The 18486-nt window shown below is 44.1% G+C and overlaps 1 protein-coding gene across 14 annotated transcripts in view; it reads right to left on the bottom strand.

The window, feature by feature from the left end:
* The window catches only part of DLG1 (discs large MAGUK scaffold protein 1), a 200460-nt gene that overhangs the window by 165278 nt on the left and 16696 nt on the right, over window positions 1–18486 (bottom strand). The gene's annotated exons all lie outside the window — the stretch shown is intronic.

Genomic DNA, 18486 nt, shown 5'->3' with positions numbered 1-18486 from the left:
GTGTGTGTGTTCCAACAGCTACACAATTTACAAACCTTCATAACCATGGCACAGGGAAGTTATGAGAGGAAGTTTGTTTAAAATCTGTTTTTAAAAGAACTCCATGTATGTGATCCTTTCAGGTTTATAAGCAGCACACTCCCCTAAGCCAGGAGAAGTAGGTATTATGACCATCTTACAGAATAGGTGACTAAACACATATAGGTGAAATCACCTGCCCTGAGGTCATACATCCAGTAAAGCTCAGAGGTCAGACTGGAATGTAGGGCAGATCCTCTTTCCACCCCATTGAGTCTCCAAGTGTACCAAATCCAGAATAGAAAAGGATGAAACCAACTAATCTAACCACTTTGGCTCCTCCCCTTTGTGAGGGGTTACTGCACCTGTCTCCCCCCCCCCATACCCGCCCCTTCCTGTTTTCTCCTCCTTTTGAGCCCTCCCTCCCTCAAAACAGTCAAGGGCAAGTCATGTCATTATTTCTCTGACGACATGGTCTTCTTTGGCAACAAAAGAACAACACACATGAAGATGCGAACTTCTCAAAGAACTGTGAATTCTTTGGCTTCCACATGCATGTTCATTTCTCTTGTAATAACCAGGTTTTCATCTAAATTTCATGACACTGTGATCATCTGTTGATACCATAAATGAAAGGAAAAGGAAAAGTTTGGGTGTTCAGCAAGTGTTCCCACCAAGGAAGTGCAGACCAGCATGGAGCACAGAAGGCTAGAGAAGGGTGAGGCCAGAAGCACACCAAGAGGAACACTGCAGCACGCAGGAAGGATGGTGGCCCAGGACAAGGAAAGGGGCCAGACCCATTGGAGGGCCAGCACAAGATGCACGGCTAGTTTCGGGCAGTTTTGTCACTCACTCCCCAGTTCCAGGTCACAGATCTAGGGCAGACCTGGGCCCAGGGATGGCTAAGCTCTACCAAAGTTAGAGCAAGCCAGACAACAGCAGTGGGGCTCAGCCCCAGGGAGCAGTTTCCCAGCTGGCTGATGGTGACTGAGGAGAGTAGCAGTCTACTCTTTCTCAGGCTCTGCAAAATCCACGTCAGGAAGTGGCAAAGTTAGATCAGACTAAACGGACCAGTCTAGGAATACTTACATCCCAAGCTAGGATCCTGGAATAACACAACACTCAAAACCCAAAAACACAGCAAGACCAGCCTAGATCTTCCAAAAGAGCTCAGAGTCTAGCTCCAGTATCAAGCCTTAAGTCAGGAAGTTTGAGCAAACAAAAAAAGAAACCCACCATCAGAAGAAAGGAATGATTCTAAAACATTCACAAGCAAAAGCCTCAAAGTTTAAGCACAAACTCAACTAGAATTCCTGGAAATGATGAAACAAAGTTGTTTTAAAAAAAAAACAGTTTAAAAGTGTTTTTATAAATTAAATGAGAGTCCTTGAGGAAAAATGAGAAAAGAAATGAGAGCTATGGAAGAAAGAAATGAAAAGGGGAAATAAGAGCTCGCCACAACAATTAGAAAGCTTTGTCCAACAAACAAAACTCCCTGATAACTGGAATGGACTAAATAGAAGCCAGTGAATCCATGAGCCAACAATAAATAATAAACAAAAAAGTAAAATGACTGAAAAAAATAGAAGAAAATGTAAGGCATCTCTACAGCCAAAACAACTGATCTGGAAAACAGATCAAGGAGAAAAAATTTAAAAATCATTGAACTACCTGAACATTATGGCCAAAACAAGAATCTATGCATCATTTTTCAAGAAATCTCAAAAGTCTTACAAAGGGTAAAATGAACATAAAAAGGCTCCACCTTTTTAAAGTCACCTCCTCAAAGAAACTTCAAAATGAAAAATCCTAGGAATGTCACAGCCAAAACACAGAGCTCTCAGGTCAGAGAAAAAGCACTGAGAGCAGCCAGGAAAATAGACCAAGGAGCCATGGTCAGGATCAGCCACAACTTAGTAGCCACCACAATCAGACAGTCTGGAATATAGTATTCCAGAAGGCAAAGGATGTGAGCTTACAGCCAAGAATACTATACCCAGAAAAACTTGAGTAGAATGCTACAAAGCGGGGAAAGAGACTTCTAATGAGAAAGACTTCCAAACATTCCTGAGGAAAAGTCCAAAGCTATACAGAAATTCTGAAGTTCAAACACGGAGTGAAGGGAAACACACACAAACAAGATTAAGGAGCTTACATACAAACATGGGGAGATGATGACTGATCCTCTCCGCACCGGCTCCAGGGCTCAGAGGGGAAGGTGAACACTGTGGGGGCCGGGGGAGAGGGAAAGTAAAACTAGGGAAAACTGTATGTTACATAATCCTTACTGAAAGGCGTACAAGTAGACATCTATTCAAATAATAGGGGAAAGGTGAGGGAAAGTGGCCACAGTTGAACTAGTCAAAGAAGAGAAGAATTCACCTTTTGGGGGGAAAACATCAGAAAGTGTTGGACAAGGTGAGCACTGAATAAAATGGCCAAAAACCTATTTTTATTACATTTTAAAGAGAGGTAATAACTCATTTCTGATACGAGTCATTTCCAAATCAACTATCTGGGTATAGTCATAGCACTGATTTGTTACAGCAAAAATCAAAATTAGTACAAAGTTAGAATAAAAAAAAATAAAATTATAAAAAAATTTTTAAAAAGAGAGGAATTCATACACACACATATATAAGAGTTGGGTTCAGAAACATATTTTACTCAACAGACAAAATGGGAAAAGGAGGGATGGACAGGGACGTTGGAAGGAAGGCAGATTAATAGAGTGATTATTCCTAAGTAAAATAACCTTTAATTAAGAATAAACAAAAATACGAAGAGCTCTTTCTGGGGCAACAAAAAACAGGACTCTGAGAAGTATCCATAAATTAGGATATGGCTGAACAAACTATCGTACATAAATATGAGGAGACAGAGGTGTCAAACTCACAGTAAAATGGTCTGAACCAAATTAAAATATAATTGAAATATGTTTAACACAATATACTATGTAATGTCAATCTGTCATTGTTTCAATTTAAATTTAACATCATGCTATAAAAAATGACAAAGGGGACTGTTTCAGTGAAACTTGGGAAGATTGATTTGATACAGGACTTACACAATGACAACATTCTGGCAAAACCAAGTATCTTTGAAAGAATTAGGGGCTCTGATGAATGTACTGACCAACTAAGATTTCAGAGGGCTAATGCCAAACATGTTAGCAACCTCCTGATAAAGAGATGAGGGACTCTGCGTGGAAAATGAGACATATTTTTGGCCACAGTCCATATGGAAATCTATTTTTCTTGACAATTCATGTTGATAATAGCAGCTTTTTCCTTTGGTTCTCAACTGGGAAAGGGTGGAACTGGGGTTGAGAGGGGGAGTCAGATTTTTGATAAGTGATAATATATATTTTTTAAATAAAGGAGCACTAGAGAATAGCACAGGATTAAACTGAGTCCCACTATGGAAAAAGCACTGGATGAAGAATCAAGCACCCAAGTTCAAACACTATCTCCATGACCTTCGGAAAAAGTACTCAAATTCTCTGGGCCTCAATTTGTCCATCGGTAAAATGTAGGGGTGGGTCTAGGCAAGTCTAAGAACCCTTCTAGTTTTCAACTCCAAAAGAGGAGGAACAAAAGAGAATGAAACATGAAAATTATAGGTATATGAGCTCAATGTCCATTTCTAGAAAAATTCCAGAACACACTATTAGAGATGAACTGGAACTGATGGTCCCCCAAACTCAGCATAAGTCACACCAAACTATCTAACAGACTGGTGGAATGCTCCAGGTAGCATCGATCTGATCGAGCTTCTCATGCTAGTCTCCTAGTGACATGAATGTGCCCAATGGCCTAGGAAAGTGGGCCTACGGTCACCCTCTGCCCTGTGCTCTCAACAAGGCAGGGACAATCAGGCTTCAAAAGGATCTTGGCAGGCCAGAGAGATCATGAAACTGATCATCTAATAAAATGAAATTCAACAGCAACAGGTCTAAAATCATGTTTAACACTGGTTCAAAAAGTTAACTTTGCAGGTGGAGAATTTAGAGACAGTTCATCTGGAAAAGCTTTCCATGTGATGGGGCCTGACCAGTTCTTTATGAATCCAAAGCACAGGCTAGCAGGTCATAAAGCTCATGTGTTTTGGAGTAAAAAATCTCAGAAAAGACAACTAGAATCTGGTACAAATCTAGAGGATGGTGACTGGACAAATGGCTGTGCCAAACAAGGACTGACTGAAGGAAAGAGAAATGTGATGCCAGAGAAGGCAAGCCTTGGGTAGGACATGAGGAGGCCCTCTGGGGGTCATGTGACTTGTTCTGTTTGGCTGTAGGGGGAGCAAAGAGCAGGAGTGGGCACAGAGGCACACCACTAAGCCTTCACGAAGTCCTGTAAAGTGGTGAGCACTGGAGTATTCCAACAAAAGCTGGCTGACAGCTTCTAGAGAGGGGAAATCTTGTTCAGCTGAGGGCTGCACCAATCACACAACCTCTGAAATTCTGCGCCTAAGATAAACACACATGACTCCACTGGCAAGATACTTTTTCTAGTGGAGAAGCACGGAAAATGGATTCCCAGCCCAGCACTACTGCTCTACTCAGAGGCCCACTGTGGTTTATTTGATCACAGCCAAGAACTCACCCAAAGCTTTCTGGACATCTTCGCTGGGCAGCAAAAATGACAGACTAAAGAACCACTGCACGGTTGCTCTGCCCACACACCTCTCAGGAAGGGTATCCATGGTTTCCATGACTCGAACATTGCCACCTAAGTCACCAAGCCTACACCAGCGAGGCTCTGAGAGCTGCAGTTCATTTGTTCATGAAGACCCAAGTGTTAAGCAAGGAGCTGCATGAGGATCTTGGAAGACCAGAGTGAACTTCAATTCCTTTTTCCCATTCTCTCATCTGAACAAAACAGCATCATTTAAAATGACTAAGATCCAATTTCACTTTTTCACATTACAAAACAAAGACTTTTCTTTCTGCCATAGTGGCCTAAAACAAATGCTTCTGATTCTTTTATACTTGAGGATAAATCATGTAACTTCCACACTTTCAGCCTACTTTTATCTATTTTTACTTTAATTGTTAGATAACATGTTTTTTATCAGCTTCAAGATAGCAAATGAATGCATACATCAATGAAGGGGAAAAAGGGATGATCTCCTGAGCTTCTAGTTGTAAAGGAAAGGAGCAAATGAGTGAGCTTTTAAATAGAAAAAAACAAAGTGGGATATTTTTTTAATGACTACACCTGCCTCCAATCTTAGAAGCAAAAGGCAGAAAGAACAAAGGCCGAATAGTAGCCCCGGGAAGCACAAATCACCGGCCAACGAGGCAGTCGGGCCATTCCTCAAGGGGTGCTTCTCTACAAGGGCCCAAAGCCCTACCAGAAGCACTAGATGAGTTGGCCTTAGGCTGTGGTCCCTCTCTCAGGAAAACTCAAAGCAAGAGCCAGCATTCCACAATTGCAAAATGCACTAAGGTTTTTACATTATTTTCTAAAAATAGCCCTGAAAAGTGCTCAGAAAAAAAAATCACCTTTGTAATTCACTTTTTTCCCTTGCTGACTAAATATTAAAAAGAAATTCCCTTGGGCATATCTGAGAATACTGCTTCACCCTAAAACCTATTACAAAGGAAAATTCATAGGAACAAAAGCCCCAGACACAGAGCCCACCCTGACAGTGCAAAAACCCCCCTAACCCTGGAAGTTGCAACAAACGCCCTACTGGCACCCACAGAGCCCTTACGATCTGGGTTGCTTTGACAGCAAAGGGACCTCACCAGGGATGTCGGAGGTGGCATTAGAGACGCTGATGGCAAAGACTATCGTTCTTCAAAAAGGATCCTTTAAGCAAAACAATCAGAACTCAAATCACCGGGACAGAATGCTCCTTTTACGCGGAGCTCTCCCATCATCTCAGAAAATATTCAATTACCAAGCTCCACTCTCCTCTGCATTCTTCCTGAACAGATTGATTTAAAGAAAGTAGCGGAGATAAGGGGCTAAGGGATGCACTGAAACGAGTGTGTGCACAGACACGGTCATTTCGTAACTCAATTCAAAAACCCCAAGGGCCACCTAGTCTACTTCCCTGCTTCTTATTTTAGAAACAGGCTTTACATGAACACTCTGAAGACCTGTTAAATATTTACTAGTCTATTCATTTTGGGGGGGAAGAGTCCTGTAAAATGGCATTCTACCCTTTCATATAAAAATCATCAGCTAAACGCCAACAGGGAACTGAGATGTAAAACGAGAAACTCCAGAGGTAGATACCAAGCTAAACATAAGCTTTCTTATTCAGACAAGAAAAGATCCCTTTATAAGGCAGGGGGAATTCATTTTATATGTTTTACTGTATAAGCTTTATTTTCAGCAACTATTAAAAGAAAACCCCTTAGCCCTAGCACAGGAGTCAAACTAACAGCACCAGAAATCAGACCAGAAAGAAAAAATAAATAAATGGGGGCAGTCTTATCACAATTAAATTGTAAACTACAAAATGGAACAAAAGCGCCCCACACTCCCACCCCTCCTCACCCCGCCCCCCGGCACCGGAAGCAACTTACCTTGGTGGTTAGAATACACAGACAATCCATCCCGAAACCATAACAGCAGGATTAGTCATTAAAGCAGGAGATGGAAAAAGGTGCTCTAAGGAAATTAATGAGCGTTTTTCTTATCTCACTTCACTAGAAATTAATGAAAGTTACAGCTCGGTCCCAGGAGGCTTGAATATCTCTACAAAACCCACCCTGAAAGGCAGTCACAATTTCTTTAAGACTTCAGAAGAAATCCAAACGTAGGAGCTCCAGAAAAGCTGGAATGTTCACTTGTTCTATCTGTATCTAAATAATTTAAAATCATCCTGGAATGTGGCCAAGCCTATTCCAAAGCTGCTGAACACAGCAGCCGGCACGGTTTCATGGATCCCTCTTCTCTCAGGATTTCTTGGGACACAAGGTCTAAGGAGAGGCATTTGATGAAATGCTAGAGGGAAAGGTTCCCAACGAGGACAGAGCTAAAAGCAGCTTTCCCTGGCCGAGAGCAGTCTGGCTTTACACCTCAATGGAAGAGAACACAAGAGCAAGCGAACATCGCTTCCATTAAAGCGTTTTAGTAACTGCTGCTTGAAAAATAACTGACTTTGGCAGGCAGGAGTAACCGGAATCTTCCATGTGGGACTCTGGAGGAGGGGAGCATGCGGACAATGGAGCGAGGAGCCCGCAGGAGGAGACGTGTTCTTCCTGTGATTACTTTGTGGCAATCACCTGATGTGACCCAATTCTGCTCACAAAAGGCTCACTCAGACTCCATGCAGCACCCTCTCAGACTCGATGAAACACCCTAAGTTATGGCTCAAACACAGCGTGTGTTCTTGCTAACACTAAGATCACAGTTTTGAAACCAAGAGGGGACTGATGACATGTGTGTGCAATGCTGCTGACCTGGAGAGGGACAGAGACTTGGCTATTTCTGACCTGGTGATTTCCCTTCATACACTTCCAGCCTGTATCCCATGAAGGACCCCAGATCCTGGCCCACTGGCAGCTCCCTCACTGTGGGCACAAGAGGGCTCCTGAAGGTGATGCCCAGCAGGCCTCAGGCTAGGTCACTTACCTGGCTACAGTACCAGCCCCGTCATCCCAACAGAATCAGAAAGTCCTGGGGGCCTAGACAACCTCATTTTTGTCTCTGAGTTCACAGAACCTATCACGATCTCCCCAGAGTGCAAGTCTGAGCCCATCACCCATGCAGTGAACTCCAGTGGCTCCCTATTGCTTCTGGAGCAAATCTAAATGGTGTGACTAGCTTTTAAAGCCTTTGGGAACCTATGGGCTCCCTCCCCCCTTTTCCATTCTTCTTATACCTTACTCCCTTTTCCCAAGGTCTACAATCAGTAAGTGATTCAGGCCTCCCGGCTGTCCCTCCATCTTCCCATTCCAATTATATTCACTGACTGCTTCCCCCTCCCCACTCTCTCCCTCCACATTTCCCACCTTCTAGTGCCTTCCCCTATGATTACCTCCAATTTCTCCTGTCCTTATGTTGTTTGTGGATGTTGCTGAGTAAACCACCCCCTTTTTGCCTTTCTCTCAAGTCAAAGTGCTTGCTATGCACAGTGCCTAGCACCTAGTAAACACTTAATAAATGTGCACCCCCAGCTTGACCCAAATTCTACCAAGCTAGAAATGTTCTGGGCTCATCCTGTCTGCTGTCCTAGGACCAGCCTAGCAGAGAGGTTCATCACCTCTGATCAAACAAGGATCCTGCAGTCACAGTGCCAAAGGCAGCCTCACACTGCTTCCATACTTGGAGGGTGGTGCCGCAGAAGTCAAAGGTCCCTGCCCAGTGACATATTCTGGAACGAATGGAATCCTCTCAATTCATCCTGGCCACAAATGAAACCAGAAGACATAAAAGTTGCAGCTACACAGGTCTCCTTGGAGAGGTAAACAAAGGAGGAGGCAAAGCCAATCTGACTATATCCCAAAGCAGAAACCAACATGGCAGGAGATGCGTGGTCATCTCTCTTGTGGTTCTGATGTGAGTTTGTGACAAAGCTGACAGGAAAAAAAAAGCTATGGCTAAGAGGCCAACATCTATGTTGGAGAAGATGAGAAGGTAGAGAAATCCAAATTCCTGAGCTCTCATCCTATCTGGCCTTTTCCTACATTATCCCATAAATTCACTGCCAGAACTCATTGGAAACATTAGGGGTCTTCAATGTGTAATCTACCAGCCCCCTTCTCCATGTTGTGTCTCATTCTAACTCTTGGACTGCCCTCTCTCCTCATCTGGTCCCGCCCCAAGTTCCCTTGGACCTTCAATGATCCTTCCCTTACTCTGCTCAGAGCTGGAAATGGGCCTTCGCATGCTGATGCCCACCATGTTTCTTCCCAAGAAACAGCTGGCCTTTATTTAATGCACATCCATGAGCTAACTGGACCCTCACAAATAACAATATGAGGTGTGCACGACTGGCACTACTTGTCCCATTTTATAGATGTGAAGGGAATGAGCTTTTATTAGACATTGCCAATGTGCAAGGCACTGTGCTAAGTACATTATGAAGATTATTTCACTGGATCCTCCCAACAACCAGAGAGGTAGGTGCGATTCTTGTCTCCATTTTACAGCTAAGGAAGCTGAGGCTGAATCTGCACTCCAGGCCGAGCACTCCATCCACCACATTGCTTAGCTGGGCAGGGGGAGGGCTGGGGATGACTTGGTAAATATCAGAAGGGAAACAAAGCCAAGTCTCCCTGACTACAAGTCCATGGCCCTCTCCTCTCCACCTCAGCACGCTTCCATGGGGATCACGATGGTTTTGAAGGACAGCGCAGCTAATGTAAAATAGGGTTTCTAGTAGAAGGGAGCCAGGGTTACAGAGGGAGAGTATTCCAAGCTCCCAGGAAACAGCTGGTGCAAAAGCAAGAAAGTCAAAGTTAAGATGTCATAAACAGGCCACAGTGATGAGAATACAGAATGTTCCACACAGCCAAGAAGGCAGTGCTAGAATCTGACTGTGAATGTCTTCACAAGTTCAACTCTGGGCTGTGCAGGAGAATCAGGGAAGAAGGAAAACTGTGGCAAGGGGACCTCTCCTCAAGAGGACAAGCAGGAGACGTCAGGTGTCTAGATGAAGGAAGCAAGAGAATCCTCAAGTCAAGAGGAGGGAGGAAGTATGGCACAATCAGCGCCGCACTCTGACCAGTCAGAGAAGGAACACCAATAACAAGGCTACCACAATGAGCCACAGAAGAACAGGAGAGTGACCCTGGACACACAAAGATGACACAGGGGGCATGAACATGGGGGACTTGGGGTGGCTGTTGGGCCCTCAGGAACAGCTTGGAGAGAAAGCTCACCAATGAGTCTGGGAGGCATCAAGTCTGAGATGAGCTCAATAGGGAGGTGAGAACAGGCTCACAGGAGCCAACCATCATCAGTCTATCTCCAGTCTAAACTGCTTACAGGTTGTGCATATCTGCCTTACATGAGGAAAGCCCGAAAAAGCAGGATTCAAACCCAGGTCTTCTGACTCCTCCTAATATGGCACTCGCCATCCACAGTCCCAAGGGTTCAGGACCTTTCTGCCCCACGAGATATAATGTGGAAATCACTTTATCTTCTTCCATCTGGCCAATCCTTCTTTTCAAGGCATTCTTCTCCTCATTGGCTTTTTTGTACCTCTTTCACCATTTGGCCTAATTCATTTTTTAAGGTGCTAATGGGGGCGGTCTCCTTTAGCAAGGTGTTGACTCATTTTTCATGCTTTTCTTGCATCACTCGATTCCCTTCCCAATTTCTCCTCTACCAATCTCATTGATTTTCACAATCCTTTCTGAGCTCTTCCATGGCCTGACACCAATTCATATATTTCTTGGAGGTTTTTGAATATTGGATATCGTATCTCCTTCTGAGTGTGTGTCACCACAGTAACTTTCTATGGTCAGAATTTTTTCTGATGTTTGCTCCTTTTTCCAGCCTATTTCTTCACTTTTAACTCTTTGTTAAAGTGGGACTCTGCTTTCAGCGTGGAGGGTCCCAAACTTCAGGGGTTTTATGCACCTGTTTTCAGAGAAGCTTCTAGGGACCTTTAAGTTTTCAGTTCTTCCATGGTTCAAAGGAGAGGCGTCTCCTCCTCTCCTGGCCAGTGCTCTGGGCTCTACATGACCACAAGCACTCTTTTCTGTCCTAGAACTGTGAGGAGGGTCCCTGCTTCATTGTAGCCACAAGCTCTGTTGGGTTAGTGCTCCTCCTCGCCCCAGAACTGTGACCTGGATCTGAGTATGGGTAAAGCAACAGAGTCCTGCCTCAGTGCCAGCAAAGAGACCCCTGTAATCTCCTTCTGACCAACTGTTTGACCCCCCTTACCGTCTGTGGGCCAAGAGCTCTGGAAACAGCTCCTGCTGCTGATTCAGTCACTTTCAAGGACTTCTCATTTGCGGGGGCTGTGCTGGTGGAGCCTGGGCTGGACTGAGCTCCTCTCTCACCCAGCTGTGACAGACCCTCCCTGCCGACCTTCCAACTGTCTTTGATGTCTTTGGGCTGAGCAGTCTGGAAAGCAGCACAGCTGCCAATGATTCTGTCACCCCAAGGCCTGTTCCTGCATTGCTGGGGCCTGTGCTAGACTGAACTCCAATCTCACCTGGTACAACAGACCTTTCCTGCTGACCTTCTAAGTTGTCTTGGGTTAGAAAACTGTTTCATCCTGTCCTTGAGGCCTATCACTCCCGTATTTGTTTGAAGTCATTATCTAAAGGTGTTTAGAGGGGCTTGGGGGAGAGCTCAGGTCAGTCCTTTCCTTTTCTTCGCCATCTTGGCTCCACCCCTGCAGAAGGAACTTGAAAAGTACATTTTACCAACCAGCTTCGAAAACAGCTCTAACAGGAAAACCTACATAAGATTGTATGCCATCTCAGGGAGGGAGTGGGGAAGGAGGGTTAGAAATCTAAGATATATGGAAGTGATTGTCAAACACTGAAAACAAATAAAATAATTCAATTTTTAAAAAAGCCAAAAAAACCCCCATAGCTGACACAATTTTTTCCCAATTTAGTTATTTTTACTTTTCAACATTCACTTCCATAAGTTTCCATTTTTCTCCCCCTCTCTCCACCCATTTTTTTCATCATATAGAATTTTTAAAATTATGAGGCTGAGAGTCACCAAGCCCCACCAAGCCCCTCTTTCTTGACATGGAAATTAAATTAAGGCAGTGACAGTCATTTCATCAACGCCACTGTACATGAGATTCAATCTTTTTTAGCTCAACCTAACAGTTCTAAAACCTCAGCTCAGCATGTGCCTGCCATTTAGGAAAATGGCATAAGAGTAGGTTGTACAAAATGTCCATGGAAGAAAAGTAAATCCATCCCTTTCCTCTGTGCTTGGGAATCTGAGTGACATTTAGAAATGTTTTCTTCTCATTTTCCATTACAAAAAAAAAACCTTCAAACTGGGATGCTAACCTTACAGTGAGGCAATCATGAGCTTCTCCGTCCTCAGTCACATTGTTATGAAGGTCAGGCTATTCAACGATACTATTGAGTCATAAAGATTCAAACAAAAAGTCACTCCCTGAAAATAGAGCTGTAGTCTTTAAAACTTAACTAGGGAAATATGGAGGTGGTCTGGTCTGATTTGAGGCTTCGAGGGACCCCACACTGCATAAAGCATGGGGCCATCCAAATGCAGCCTCAGACACTGCATGTGACCAAATCACTGTGTGGCCAAGGAGTTACTCTATCTGCCTCAGTTTCCTCAACAGTAAAACAGGAATAATAACGGTAACATCACCCACCTCCCAGGCTTGTTATGAGTATCCAATGGGATGAAATTTGTAAAAGGCTTTAGCACTTGTTTCCTTCTTTTCAAAAGCACTAGACTGAACATATAAAATGCCTGAAGCCCACATTCTTCTGATGCTCACTCCCGTTCAGAAGATATTCATGAACGAGAGATGAAATGGGAAGGGGAACAAGGGAGATCAAGAAGACCAACCAGAAAGCCACGGTAAAGGCCCTGGCAGGAATGGCAGCCTGGCAGAAGGACTTCTCCTCAAAGCCCAGTCTCCTGCCTATGGGGACCATGGACAAGATTCCGACCAGGCAGGTTTCACCAGTATCTCAAAAAGAAGAGAAACACCAGACTCAGCCCTTGCAGAGGAGAGCAGGAAGGCTAAGCCATCAAGTCTCCAAGCCTGGAAAGGGAGTGATACCAAGACTTCAGCATTTAATGCCCTGAGAAAACCACATCCTGCAGCCAGACCCCTAGAGAGCTTGAAAACTTACCTGAACTCCTTCCCTCAGTGATTAGCAACCTTGGCTGCACCCTGGGCCACCCCCCATCATCCTGATCTCTACCTGGCCACTGGATCCAAAGGGTTGTGGAGGAGAGAGTGAGGCCCTCGCACACTTATGTCCCATTCACTTCCTGATGTCACGGCTCTCTTCAAGGATGAAGGACAAACCACAACAACCTTGGCTCGTATAAAAGTATGTTTTACATGACTTTACCTATATAATGGTTATCATACTGCCTTCTCAATGGGTGGGAAAGGGAGAGAATGGGGAACTAAAAACATAAAAAAAAAAAGAATGCTAAAAATAGACAGATGAATGTTTTTGTTTTTTTAAAAAAGAAGTATCCCTGAAAAGAAGAGGGCAACAAAAATGTTATCTCTCTTTCTCAACGAAATCACCACTACGCAGAATAAAAACTCCCACAACAGTCTATGGTCCATCTGATCCAGCAGTCCATTTTCAGTGGAGATTTCAATCAGAATCCTTCTCCAAATCTAATTATTATCCCTATTTTACAGATAAGGAAACTGAGGCAAACAAGAGCGGTGACTTGTCCACAGTCACCCAGCTAGGAAGTGTCAGAGGCTGGATTTGAACTCAGGCCTAGCTGTCTATCCACTGTGCCACCTGGTTGCCTCAAAGTTTTTGATGGCCTCAGTTTTTAAAAGAGGGCACAGTGGATAGAGTGCAAAGCCTGGAGTCAGAAGATTCATCTTCTCAAGTTCAAATCCAGCCTCAGACCCCTTCTAGCTGTGTGACCCTGGGCAAGTGACTTCACCCTGTTTGCCTCAGTTTCCTCCTCTGTAAAAGGAGCTAGAGAAGGAAACAGCAAACCAGTCCTGTGTCTTTGCAAAGAAAACCCCAAATGGAGTCACGGAGAGTTGGACACAACTGAAAACTAGTTTTTAAATAAGGTAAAACAGCACTTTCTTTAGAATATCCTCTTTTGAAAAAGCTATTAATACTTCCTTACACCACAACTCCAAACAGACCCTTCCCTCCTCCGCTACCAAGCGAGCCAGCGAACAGAACAAAAAAAGAAAGACAGAGCAGCGCTTCAGCCACGTCTGACGGCGCGTGGGGTAAGCACCAAGTGCCCGGCCGCAGCAAGGCGGGGAGGACACATTTTCTCAGCTCAAGAGAAAACTGCTGACTTGCTGACTGAACTCACTATTCTCTTTGGTCTTTGTAGAAACAACACTAAAAAACCACCAGCGAGGAACAATTCCCAAAAGCCACTATGACAGAGTAGAGGGCAAGATGGAAGGCTGACTGGCCGTCCTTAATGAGCAATCACATTTCCCAAGGCTTGGGCAAGCCCTGTGATCCAGAACAGAGGAAATCAAACGGACCAACTGAACTAGATTAAAATTGGATTGGGGGACATCTGACAAACAAAACTACATTAGAAAACAAAATCACTAGGTGGCCCCAGAGATTCCTGAGTGCACTTAAGCACCACTACCCCTGATCTAGGAAAAAAAGACACATATAAAATCAACTAATACCCAGACATAACTGATCTAAAACCAGCGGTGCATCAGCAGAGGGAAATGGGAACTCTGAGATCAAAGGAAAATAGCAGATGAAGTAACCAAAGAATAATACTTGTCAGTGAAACCAAAAGAATTACAAATATAAGACAAGAGAATCAAAGAACAGTAGCAACTTCTGGCCAGAATGGCAGGCCAGACAGAAAACAGACACCAGCTCCCACAGACTTGCTCCAGACAGAAGCATGACCAGAAAATCCAGTGAGGATCCAGTCAATGACTTCCTCCCCTGACAAGCCCACAGGCCATCGCAATAAACCATTATGGACAAACAAGCAGCTGGCCTAGGGGAACAGTACTTTGCATAACTAAGGCATCATAGGTCCCTCCTTATCCCTCCCCATCCAGAGATGTCAAAAAGGGACCAGAAGATCCAGCATTCTGAAATTCAAAGACCTAGGAAGTGGAGATCACCGCTGGAACCAAGGTAATCCAGGGCTCTTTCAAGCCAGGCCCATGACCTCACCCAAAAGCCCATCCCTAGCACAAAGTCCCAGTTCAGGAACTAAAGCTAGAGGTAAGTAAATACAAGGAAACACCAACCAGTACGAAAAATTATAGATCTAGAGATGCCCAAAAATCTAACCTAAAGGGTATAACAACGAGTAAAGACTCAAAGGAAAAAATGGATTTTCCACAAGGATTATACAAATACTGTGCAGAAGTAACCAAGCAAGTGATTAAAAAATGAAAAGAAAATTCTGGAGGCAAGAATTAGAAAGAGAACAGCTTAGGAAGCCAGGTGGTACAGTGAATGGAGCAGCAGGAATCAGGAAGACTCATCATACTGAATTGAAATCTGGCCTCAGAGACTTCCTAGCAGTGTGACCTTGGGCAAGTCACTTCACCCTGTTTGCCTCAGTCTCCTCATCTGTAAAATGGGCTGGAAAAGGAAATGGCAAACCACTCCAGTATCTCTGACAAGAAATTCCTAAATGGGGTCACAGAGCCAAATTTGAAATGACTCAACAATAGCTTAGAACAGAAAATGGCAAGTTTTGGGGGGAGGAGTCAAGATGGCAGAGTAGAAAGATACACATATACTAGCTGCAAACCCACAGCCCATAAAATGCCTGTAGAGAAGAACTCCCAGCGGACTCTGGAGCAGCGGAGGCCACAGGGCGGCAGAGGGGGGAGGAGGGGATTTCTGTTCCAGAGAGGCCTGAAGGGCCAGTGCGAGGGGTCCGTAGGGTCCGTCGTGCCTTGGGCCCAAAGCAGAGCCCAGCCCTGCCTTGTCTGCGCAGCACCGAGGGGAGTGGATCCAGGCAGGCTTCGGGTCCCTCCACCTGCAGGCGCTGGGAGTCAGTGAGAGAGACAGAGCCTTTTTGGCTCGCTGAGAGGGGGGCGGGGTGTCCCCATTGCTTGGGCCCCCTCGGGAGGCAGCCATGGACAGGGGCTCCCAGGGCGGGCAGGGGCTCGGATCCATTGTTGAAGGTCTCTGCATAAACCCCCGAGGGAACTGAGTCTGTGAGGTGGCCCTGCCCCTACCTGAGCACCTGAACTTGATCTCACACTGAATAGCAGCCCCACCCCCGCGGAAGCCCTGAGGCTGGGAAGCATCATTTGAATCTCAGACCCCAAGCGCTGGCTGGGCAGATCTGGAGGCGAGGTGGGTGTGGAGAGGACACTCAGAAGTCAAGTCACTGGCTGGGAAAATACCCAGAAAAGGGAAAAAAAATAAGACTATAGAAGGTTACTTTCTTGGGGAACAGGCATTTCCTCCCTTCCTTTCTGATGAGGAAGAACAATGCTTACCATCAGGCAAAGACACAGAAGTCAAGGCTTCTGTATCCCAGCCCACCCAATGGGCTCAGGCCATGGAAGAGCTCAAAAAGGATTTTGAAAATCAAGTTAGAGAGGTGGAGGAAAAGCTGGGAAGAGAAATGAGAGACATGAAGTCAAAGCATGAACAGCAGATCAGCTCCCTGCTAAAGGAGACCCAAAAAAATGTTAAAGAAAATAACACCTTGAAAACTAGCCTAACTCAACTGGCAAAAGAGGTCCAAAAAGCCAATGAGGAGAAGAATGCTTTCAAAAGCAGAATTAGCCAGATGGAAAAGGAGGTTCAAAAGCTCACTGAAGAAAATAGTTCTTTCAAAATTAGAATGGAACAGATGGAGGCTAATGACTTTATGAGAAACCAAGAAATCACAAAACAAAACCAAAAGAATGAAAAAATGGAAGATAATGTGAAATATCTCATTGGAAAAACAACTGACCTGGAAAATAGATCCAGGAGAGACAATTTAAAAATTATGGGACTACCTGAAAGCCATGACCAAAAAAAGAGCCTAGACATCATCTTTCATGAAATTATCAAGGAAAACTGCCCTGAGATTCTAGAACCAGGGGGCAAAATAAATATTGAAAGAATCCACCAATCACCTTCTGAAAGAGATCCAAAAGAAGAAACTCCTAGGAATATTTTAGCCAAATTCCAGAGTTCCCAGGTCAAGGAGAAAATATTGCAAGCAGCTAGAAAGAAACAATTCAAGTATTGTGGAAATACAATCAGGATAACACAAGATCTAGCAGCTTCTACATTAAGGGATCGAAGGGCATGGAATAGGATATTCCAGAAGTCAAAGGAACTAGGACTAAAACCAAGAATCACCTCCCCAGCAAAACTGAGTATAATACTTCAGGGGAAAAATTGGTCTTTCAATGAAATAGAGGACTTTCAAGCATTCTTGGTGAAAAGACCAGAGCTGAAAAGAAAATTTGACTTTCAAACACAAGAATGAAGAGAAGCATGAAAAGGTAAACAGCAAAGAGAAGTCATAAGGGACTTACTAAAGTTGAACCGTTTACATTCCTACAGGGAAAGACAATATTTGTAACTCTTGAAACTATTCAGTATCTGGGTAGTTGGTGAGATTACACATACACACACACACACACACACACACACACACACACACACATACACACACACAGCACAGAGTGAATGGAATAGGATGGGATCATATCTTAAAAAAATGAAATTAAGCAGTGAGAGAGAAATATATTAGGAGGAGAAAGGGAGAAATGGAATGGGGCAAATTATCTCATAAAAGAGCCAAGAAAATGACTTTTCAGTGGAGGGAAAAAGAAGGGAGGTGAGAGAAAAACATCAAGTTTACTCTTATCACATTCCATTAAAGGAAGGAATAAAATGCACACTCATTTTGGTATGAAAACTTATCTTACAATACAGGAAAGTGGGGGATAAGGGGATAAGCAGGGTGGGGGGAATGATGGAAGGGAGGGCAAAGGGAGGAGGGAGTAATTAGAAGTCAACACTCTTGGGGAGGAACAGGATCAAAAGAGAGAACAGAAGCACTGAGGGGCAGGATAGGATGGAGGGAAATATAGTTAGTCTTACACAACACAACTATTATGGAAGTCATTTGCAAAACTACACAGATTTGGCCTATATTGAGTTGCTTGCCTTCCAAAGGGAATGGGTGGGGAGGGAGGGATGAAGAGAAATTGGAAAAGTATTATGAACAACTGTCGAGTACTGTTCTTGCTACTAGGAAATAAGAAATACAGGTAATGGGGTACAGAAAGTATCTGGCCCCACAGGACAAAAGAGAAGATGGAGACAAGGGCAGAGAGGGATGATAGAAGAGAGGGCAGATTGGTGATAGGGGCAATTAGAATGCTCAGTGTTTTGGGGTGGGGGGAGGGGACAAATGGGGAGAAAATTTGGAACCCAGAATTTTGTGAAAATGAATGTTAAAAGCTAAATAGATAAATAAATAAATAAATAAAAGAAAATGGCCAAGAAATGGATTCTTTGCGAGCTAGGATAGATCAATCAGAATTCTACCAATGACAACCAGTAGATATTGTCATACAATCAAATGGCTGAAAAAATAGGAGAATAAAAAGTAAGAGAAATTAACATAGAAAAAGGATCAAAAACATCTGACCTAGAAAAAGCTCAAGGAATCATTCCTAGTGTTGGAGGGCCTGTGGAATGATGATGATGACAAAGTTATCGTTTACATGACCATCACTACCGTATTGGGCACTAACGATGACCTCACTCGGTCCAGGCGCACTAGTGCATTGGTGGTGGTGTGTACACCTGGTGGTGGTGGCACAGCTATTCTGGAAAGCTACCTGAAATCACACAAATAAAGT

This window comes from Notamacropus eugenii, chromosome 6 (assembly GCF_028372415.1).
Source record: "Notamacropus eugenii isolate mMacEug1 chromosome 6, mMacEug1.pri_v2, whole genome shotgun sequence".
NCBI classification, from domain to species: Eukaryota; Metazoa; Chordata; class Mammalia; order Diprotodontia; family Macropodidae; genus Notamacropus; species Notamacropus eugenii.
The sequence above is the reverse complement of the archived record's forward strand: the minus strand, read 5'-3'. Positions and strand labels throughout refer to the sequence as shown.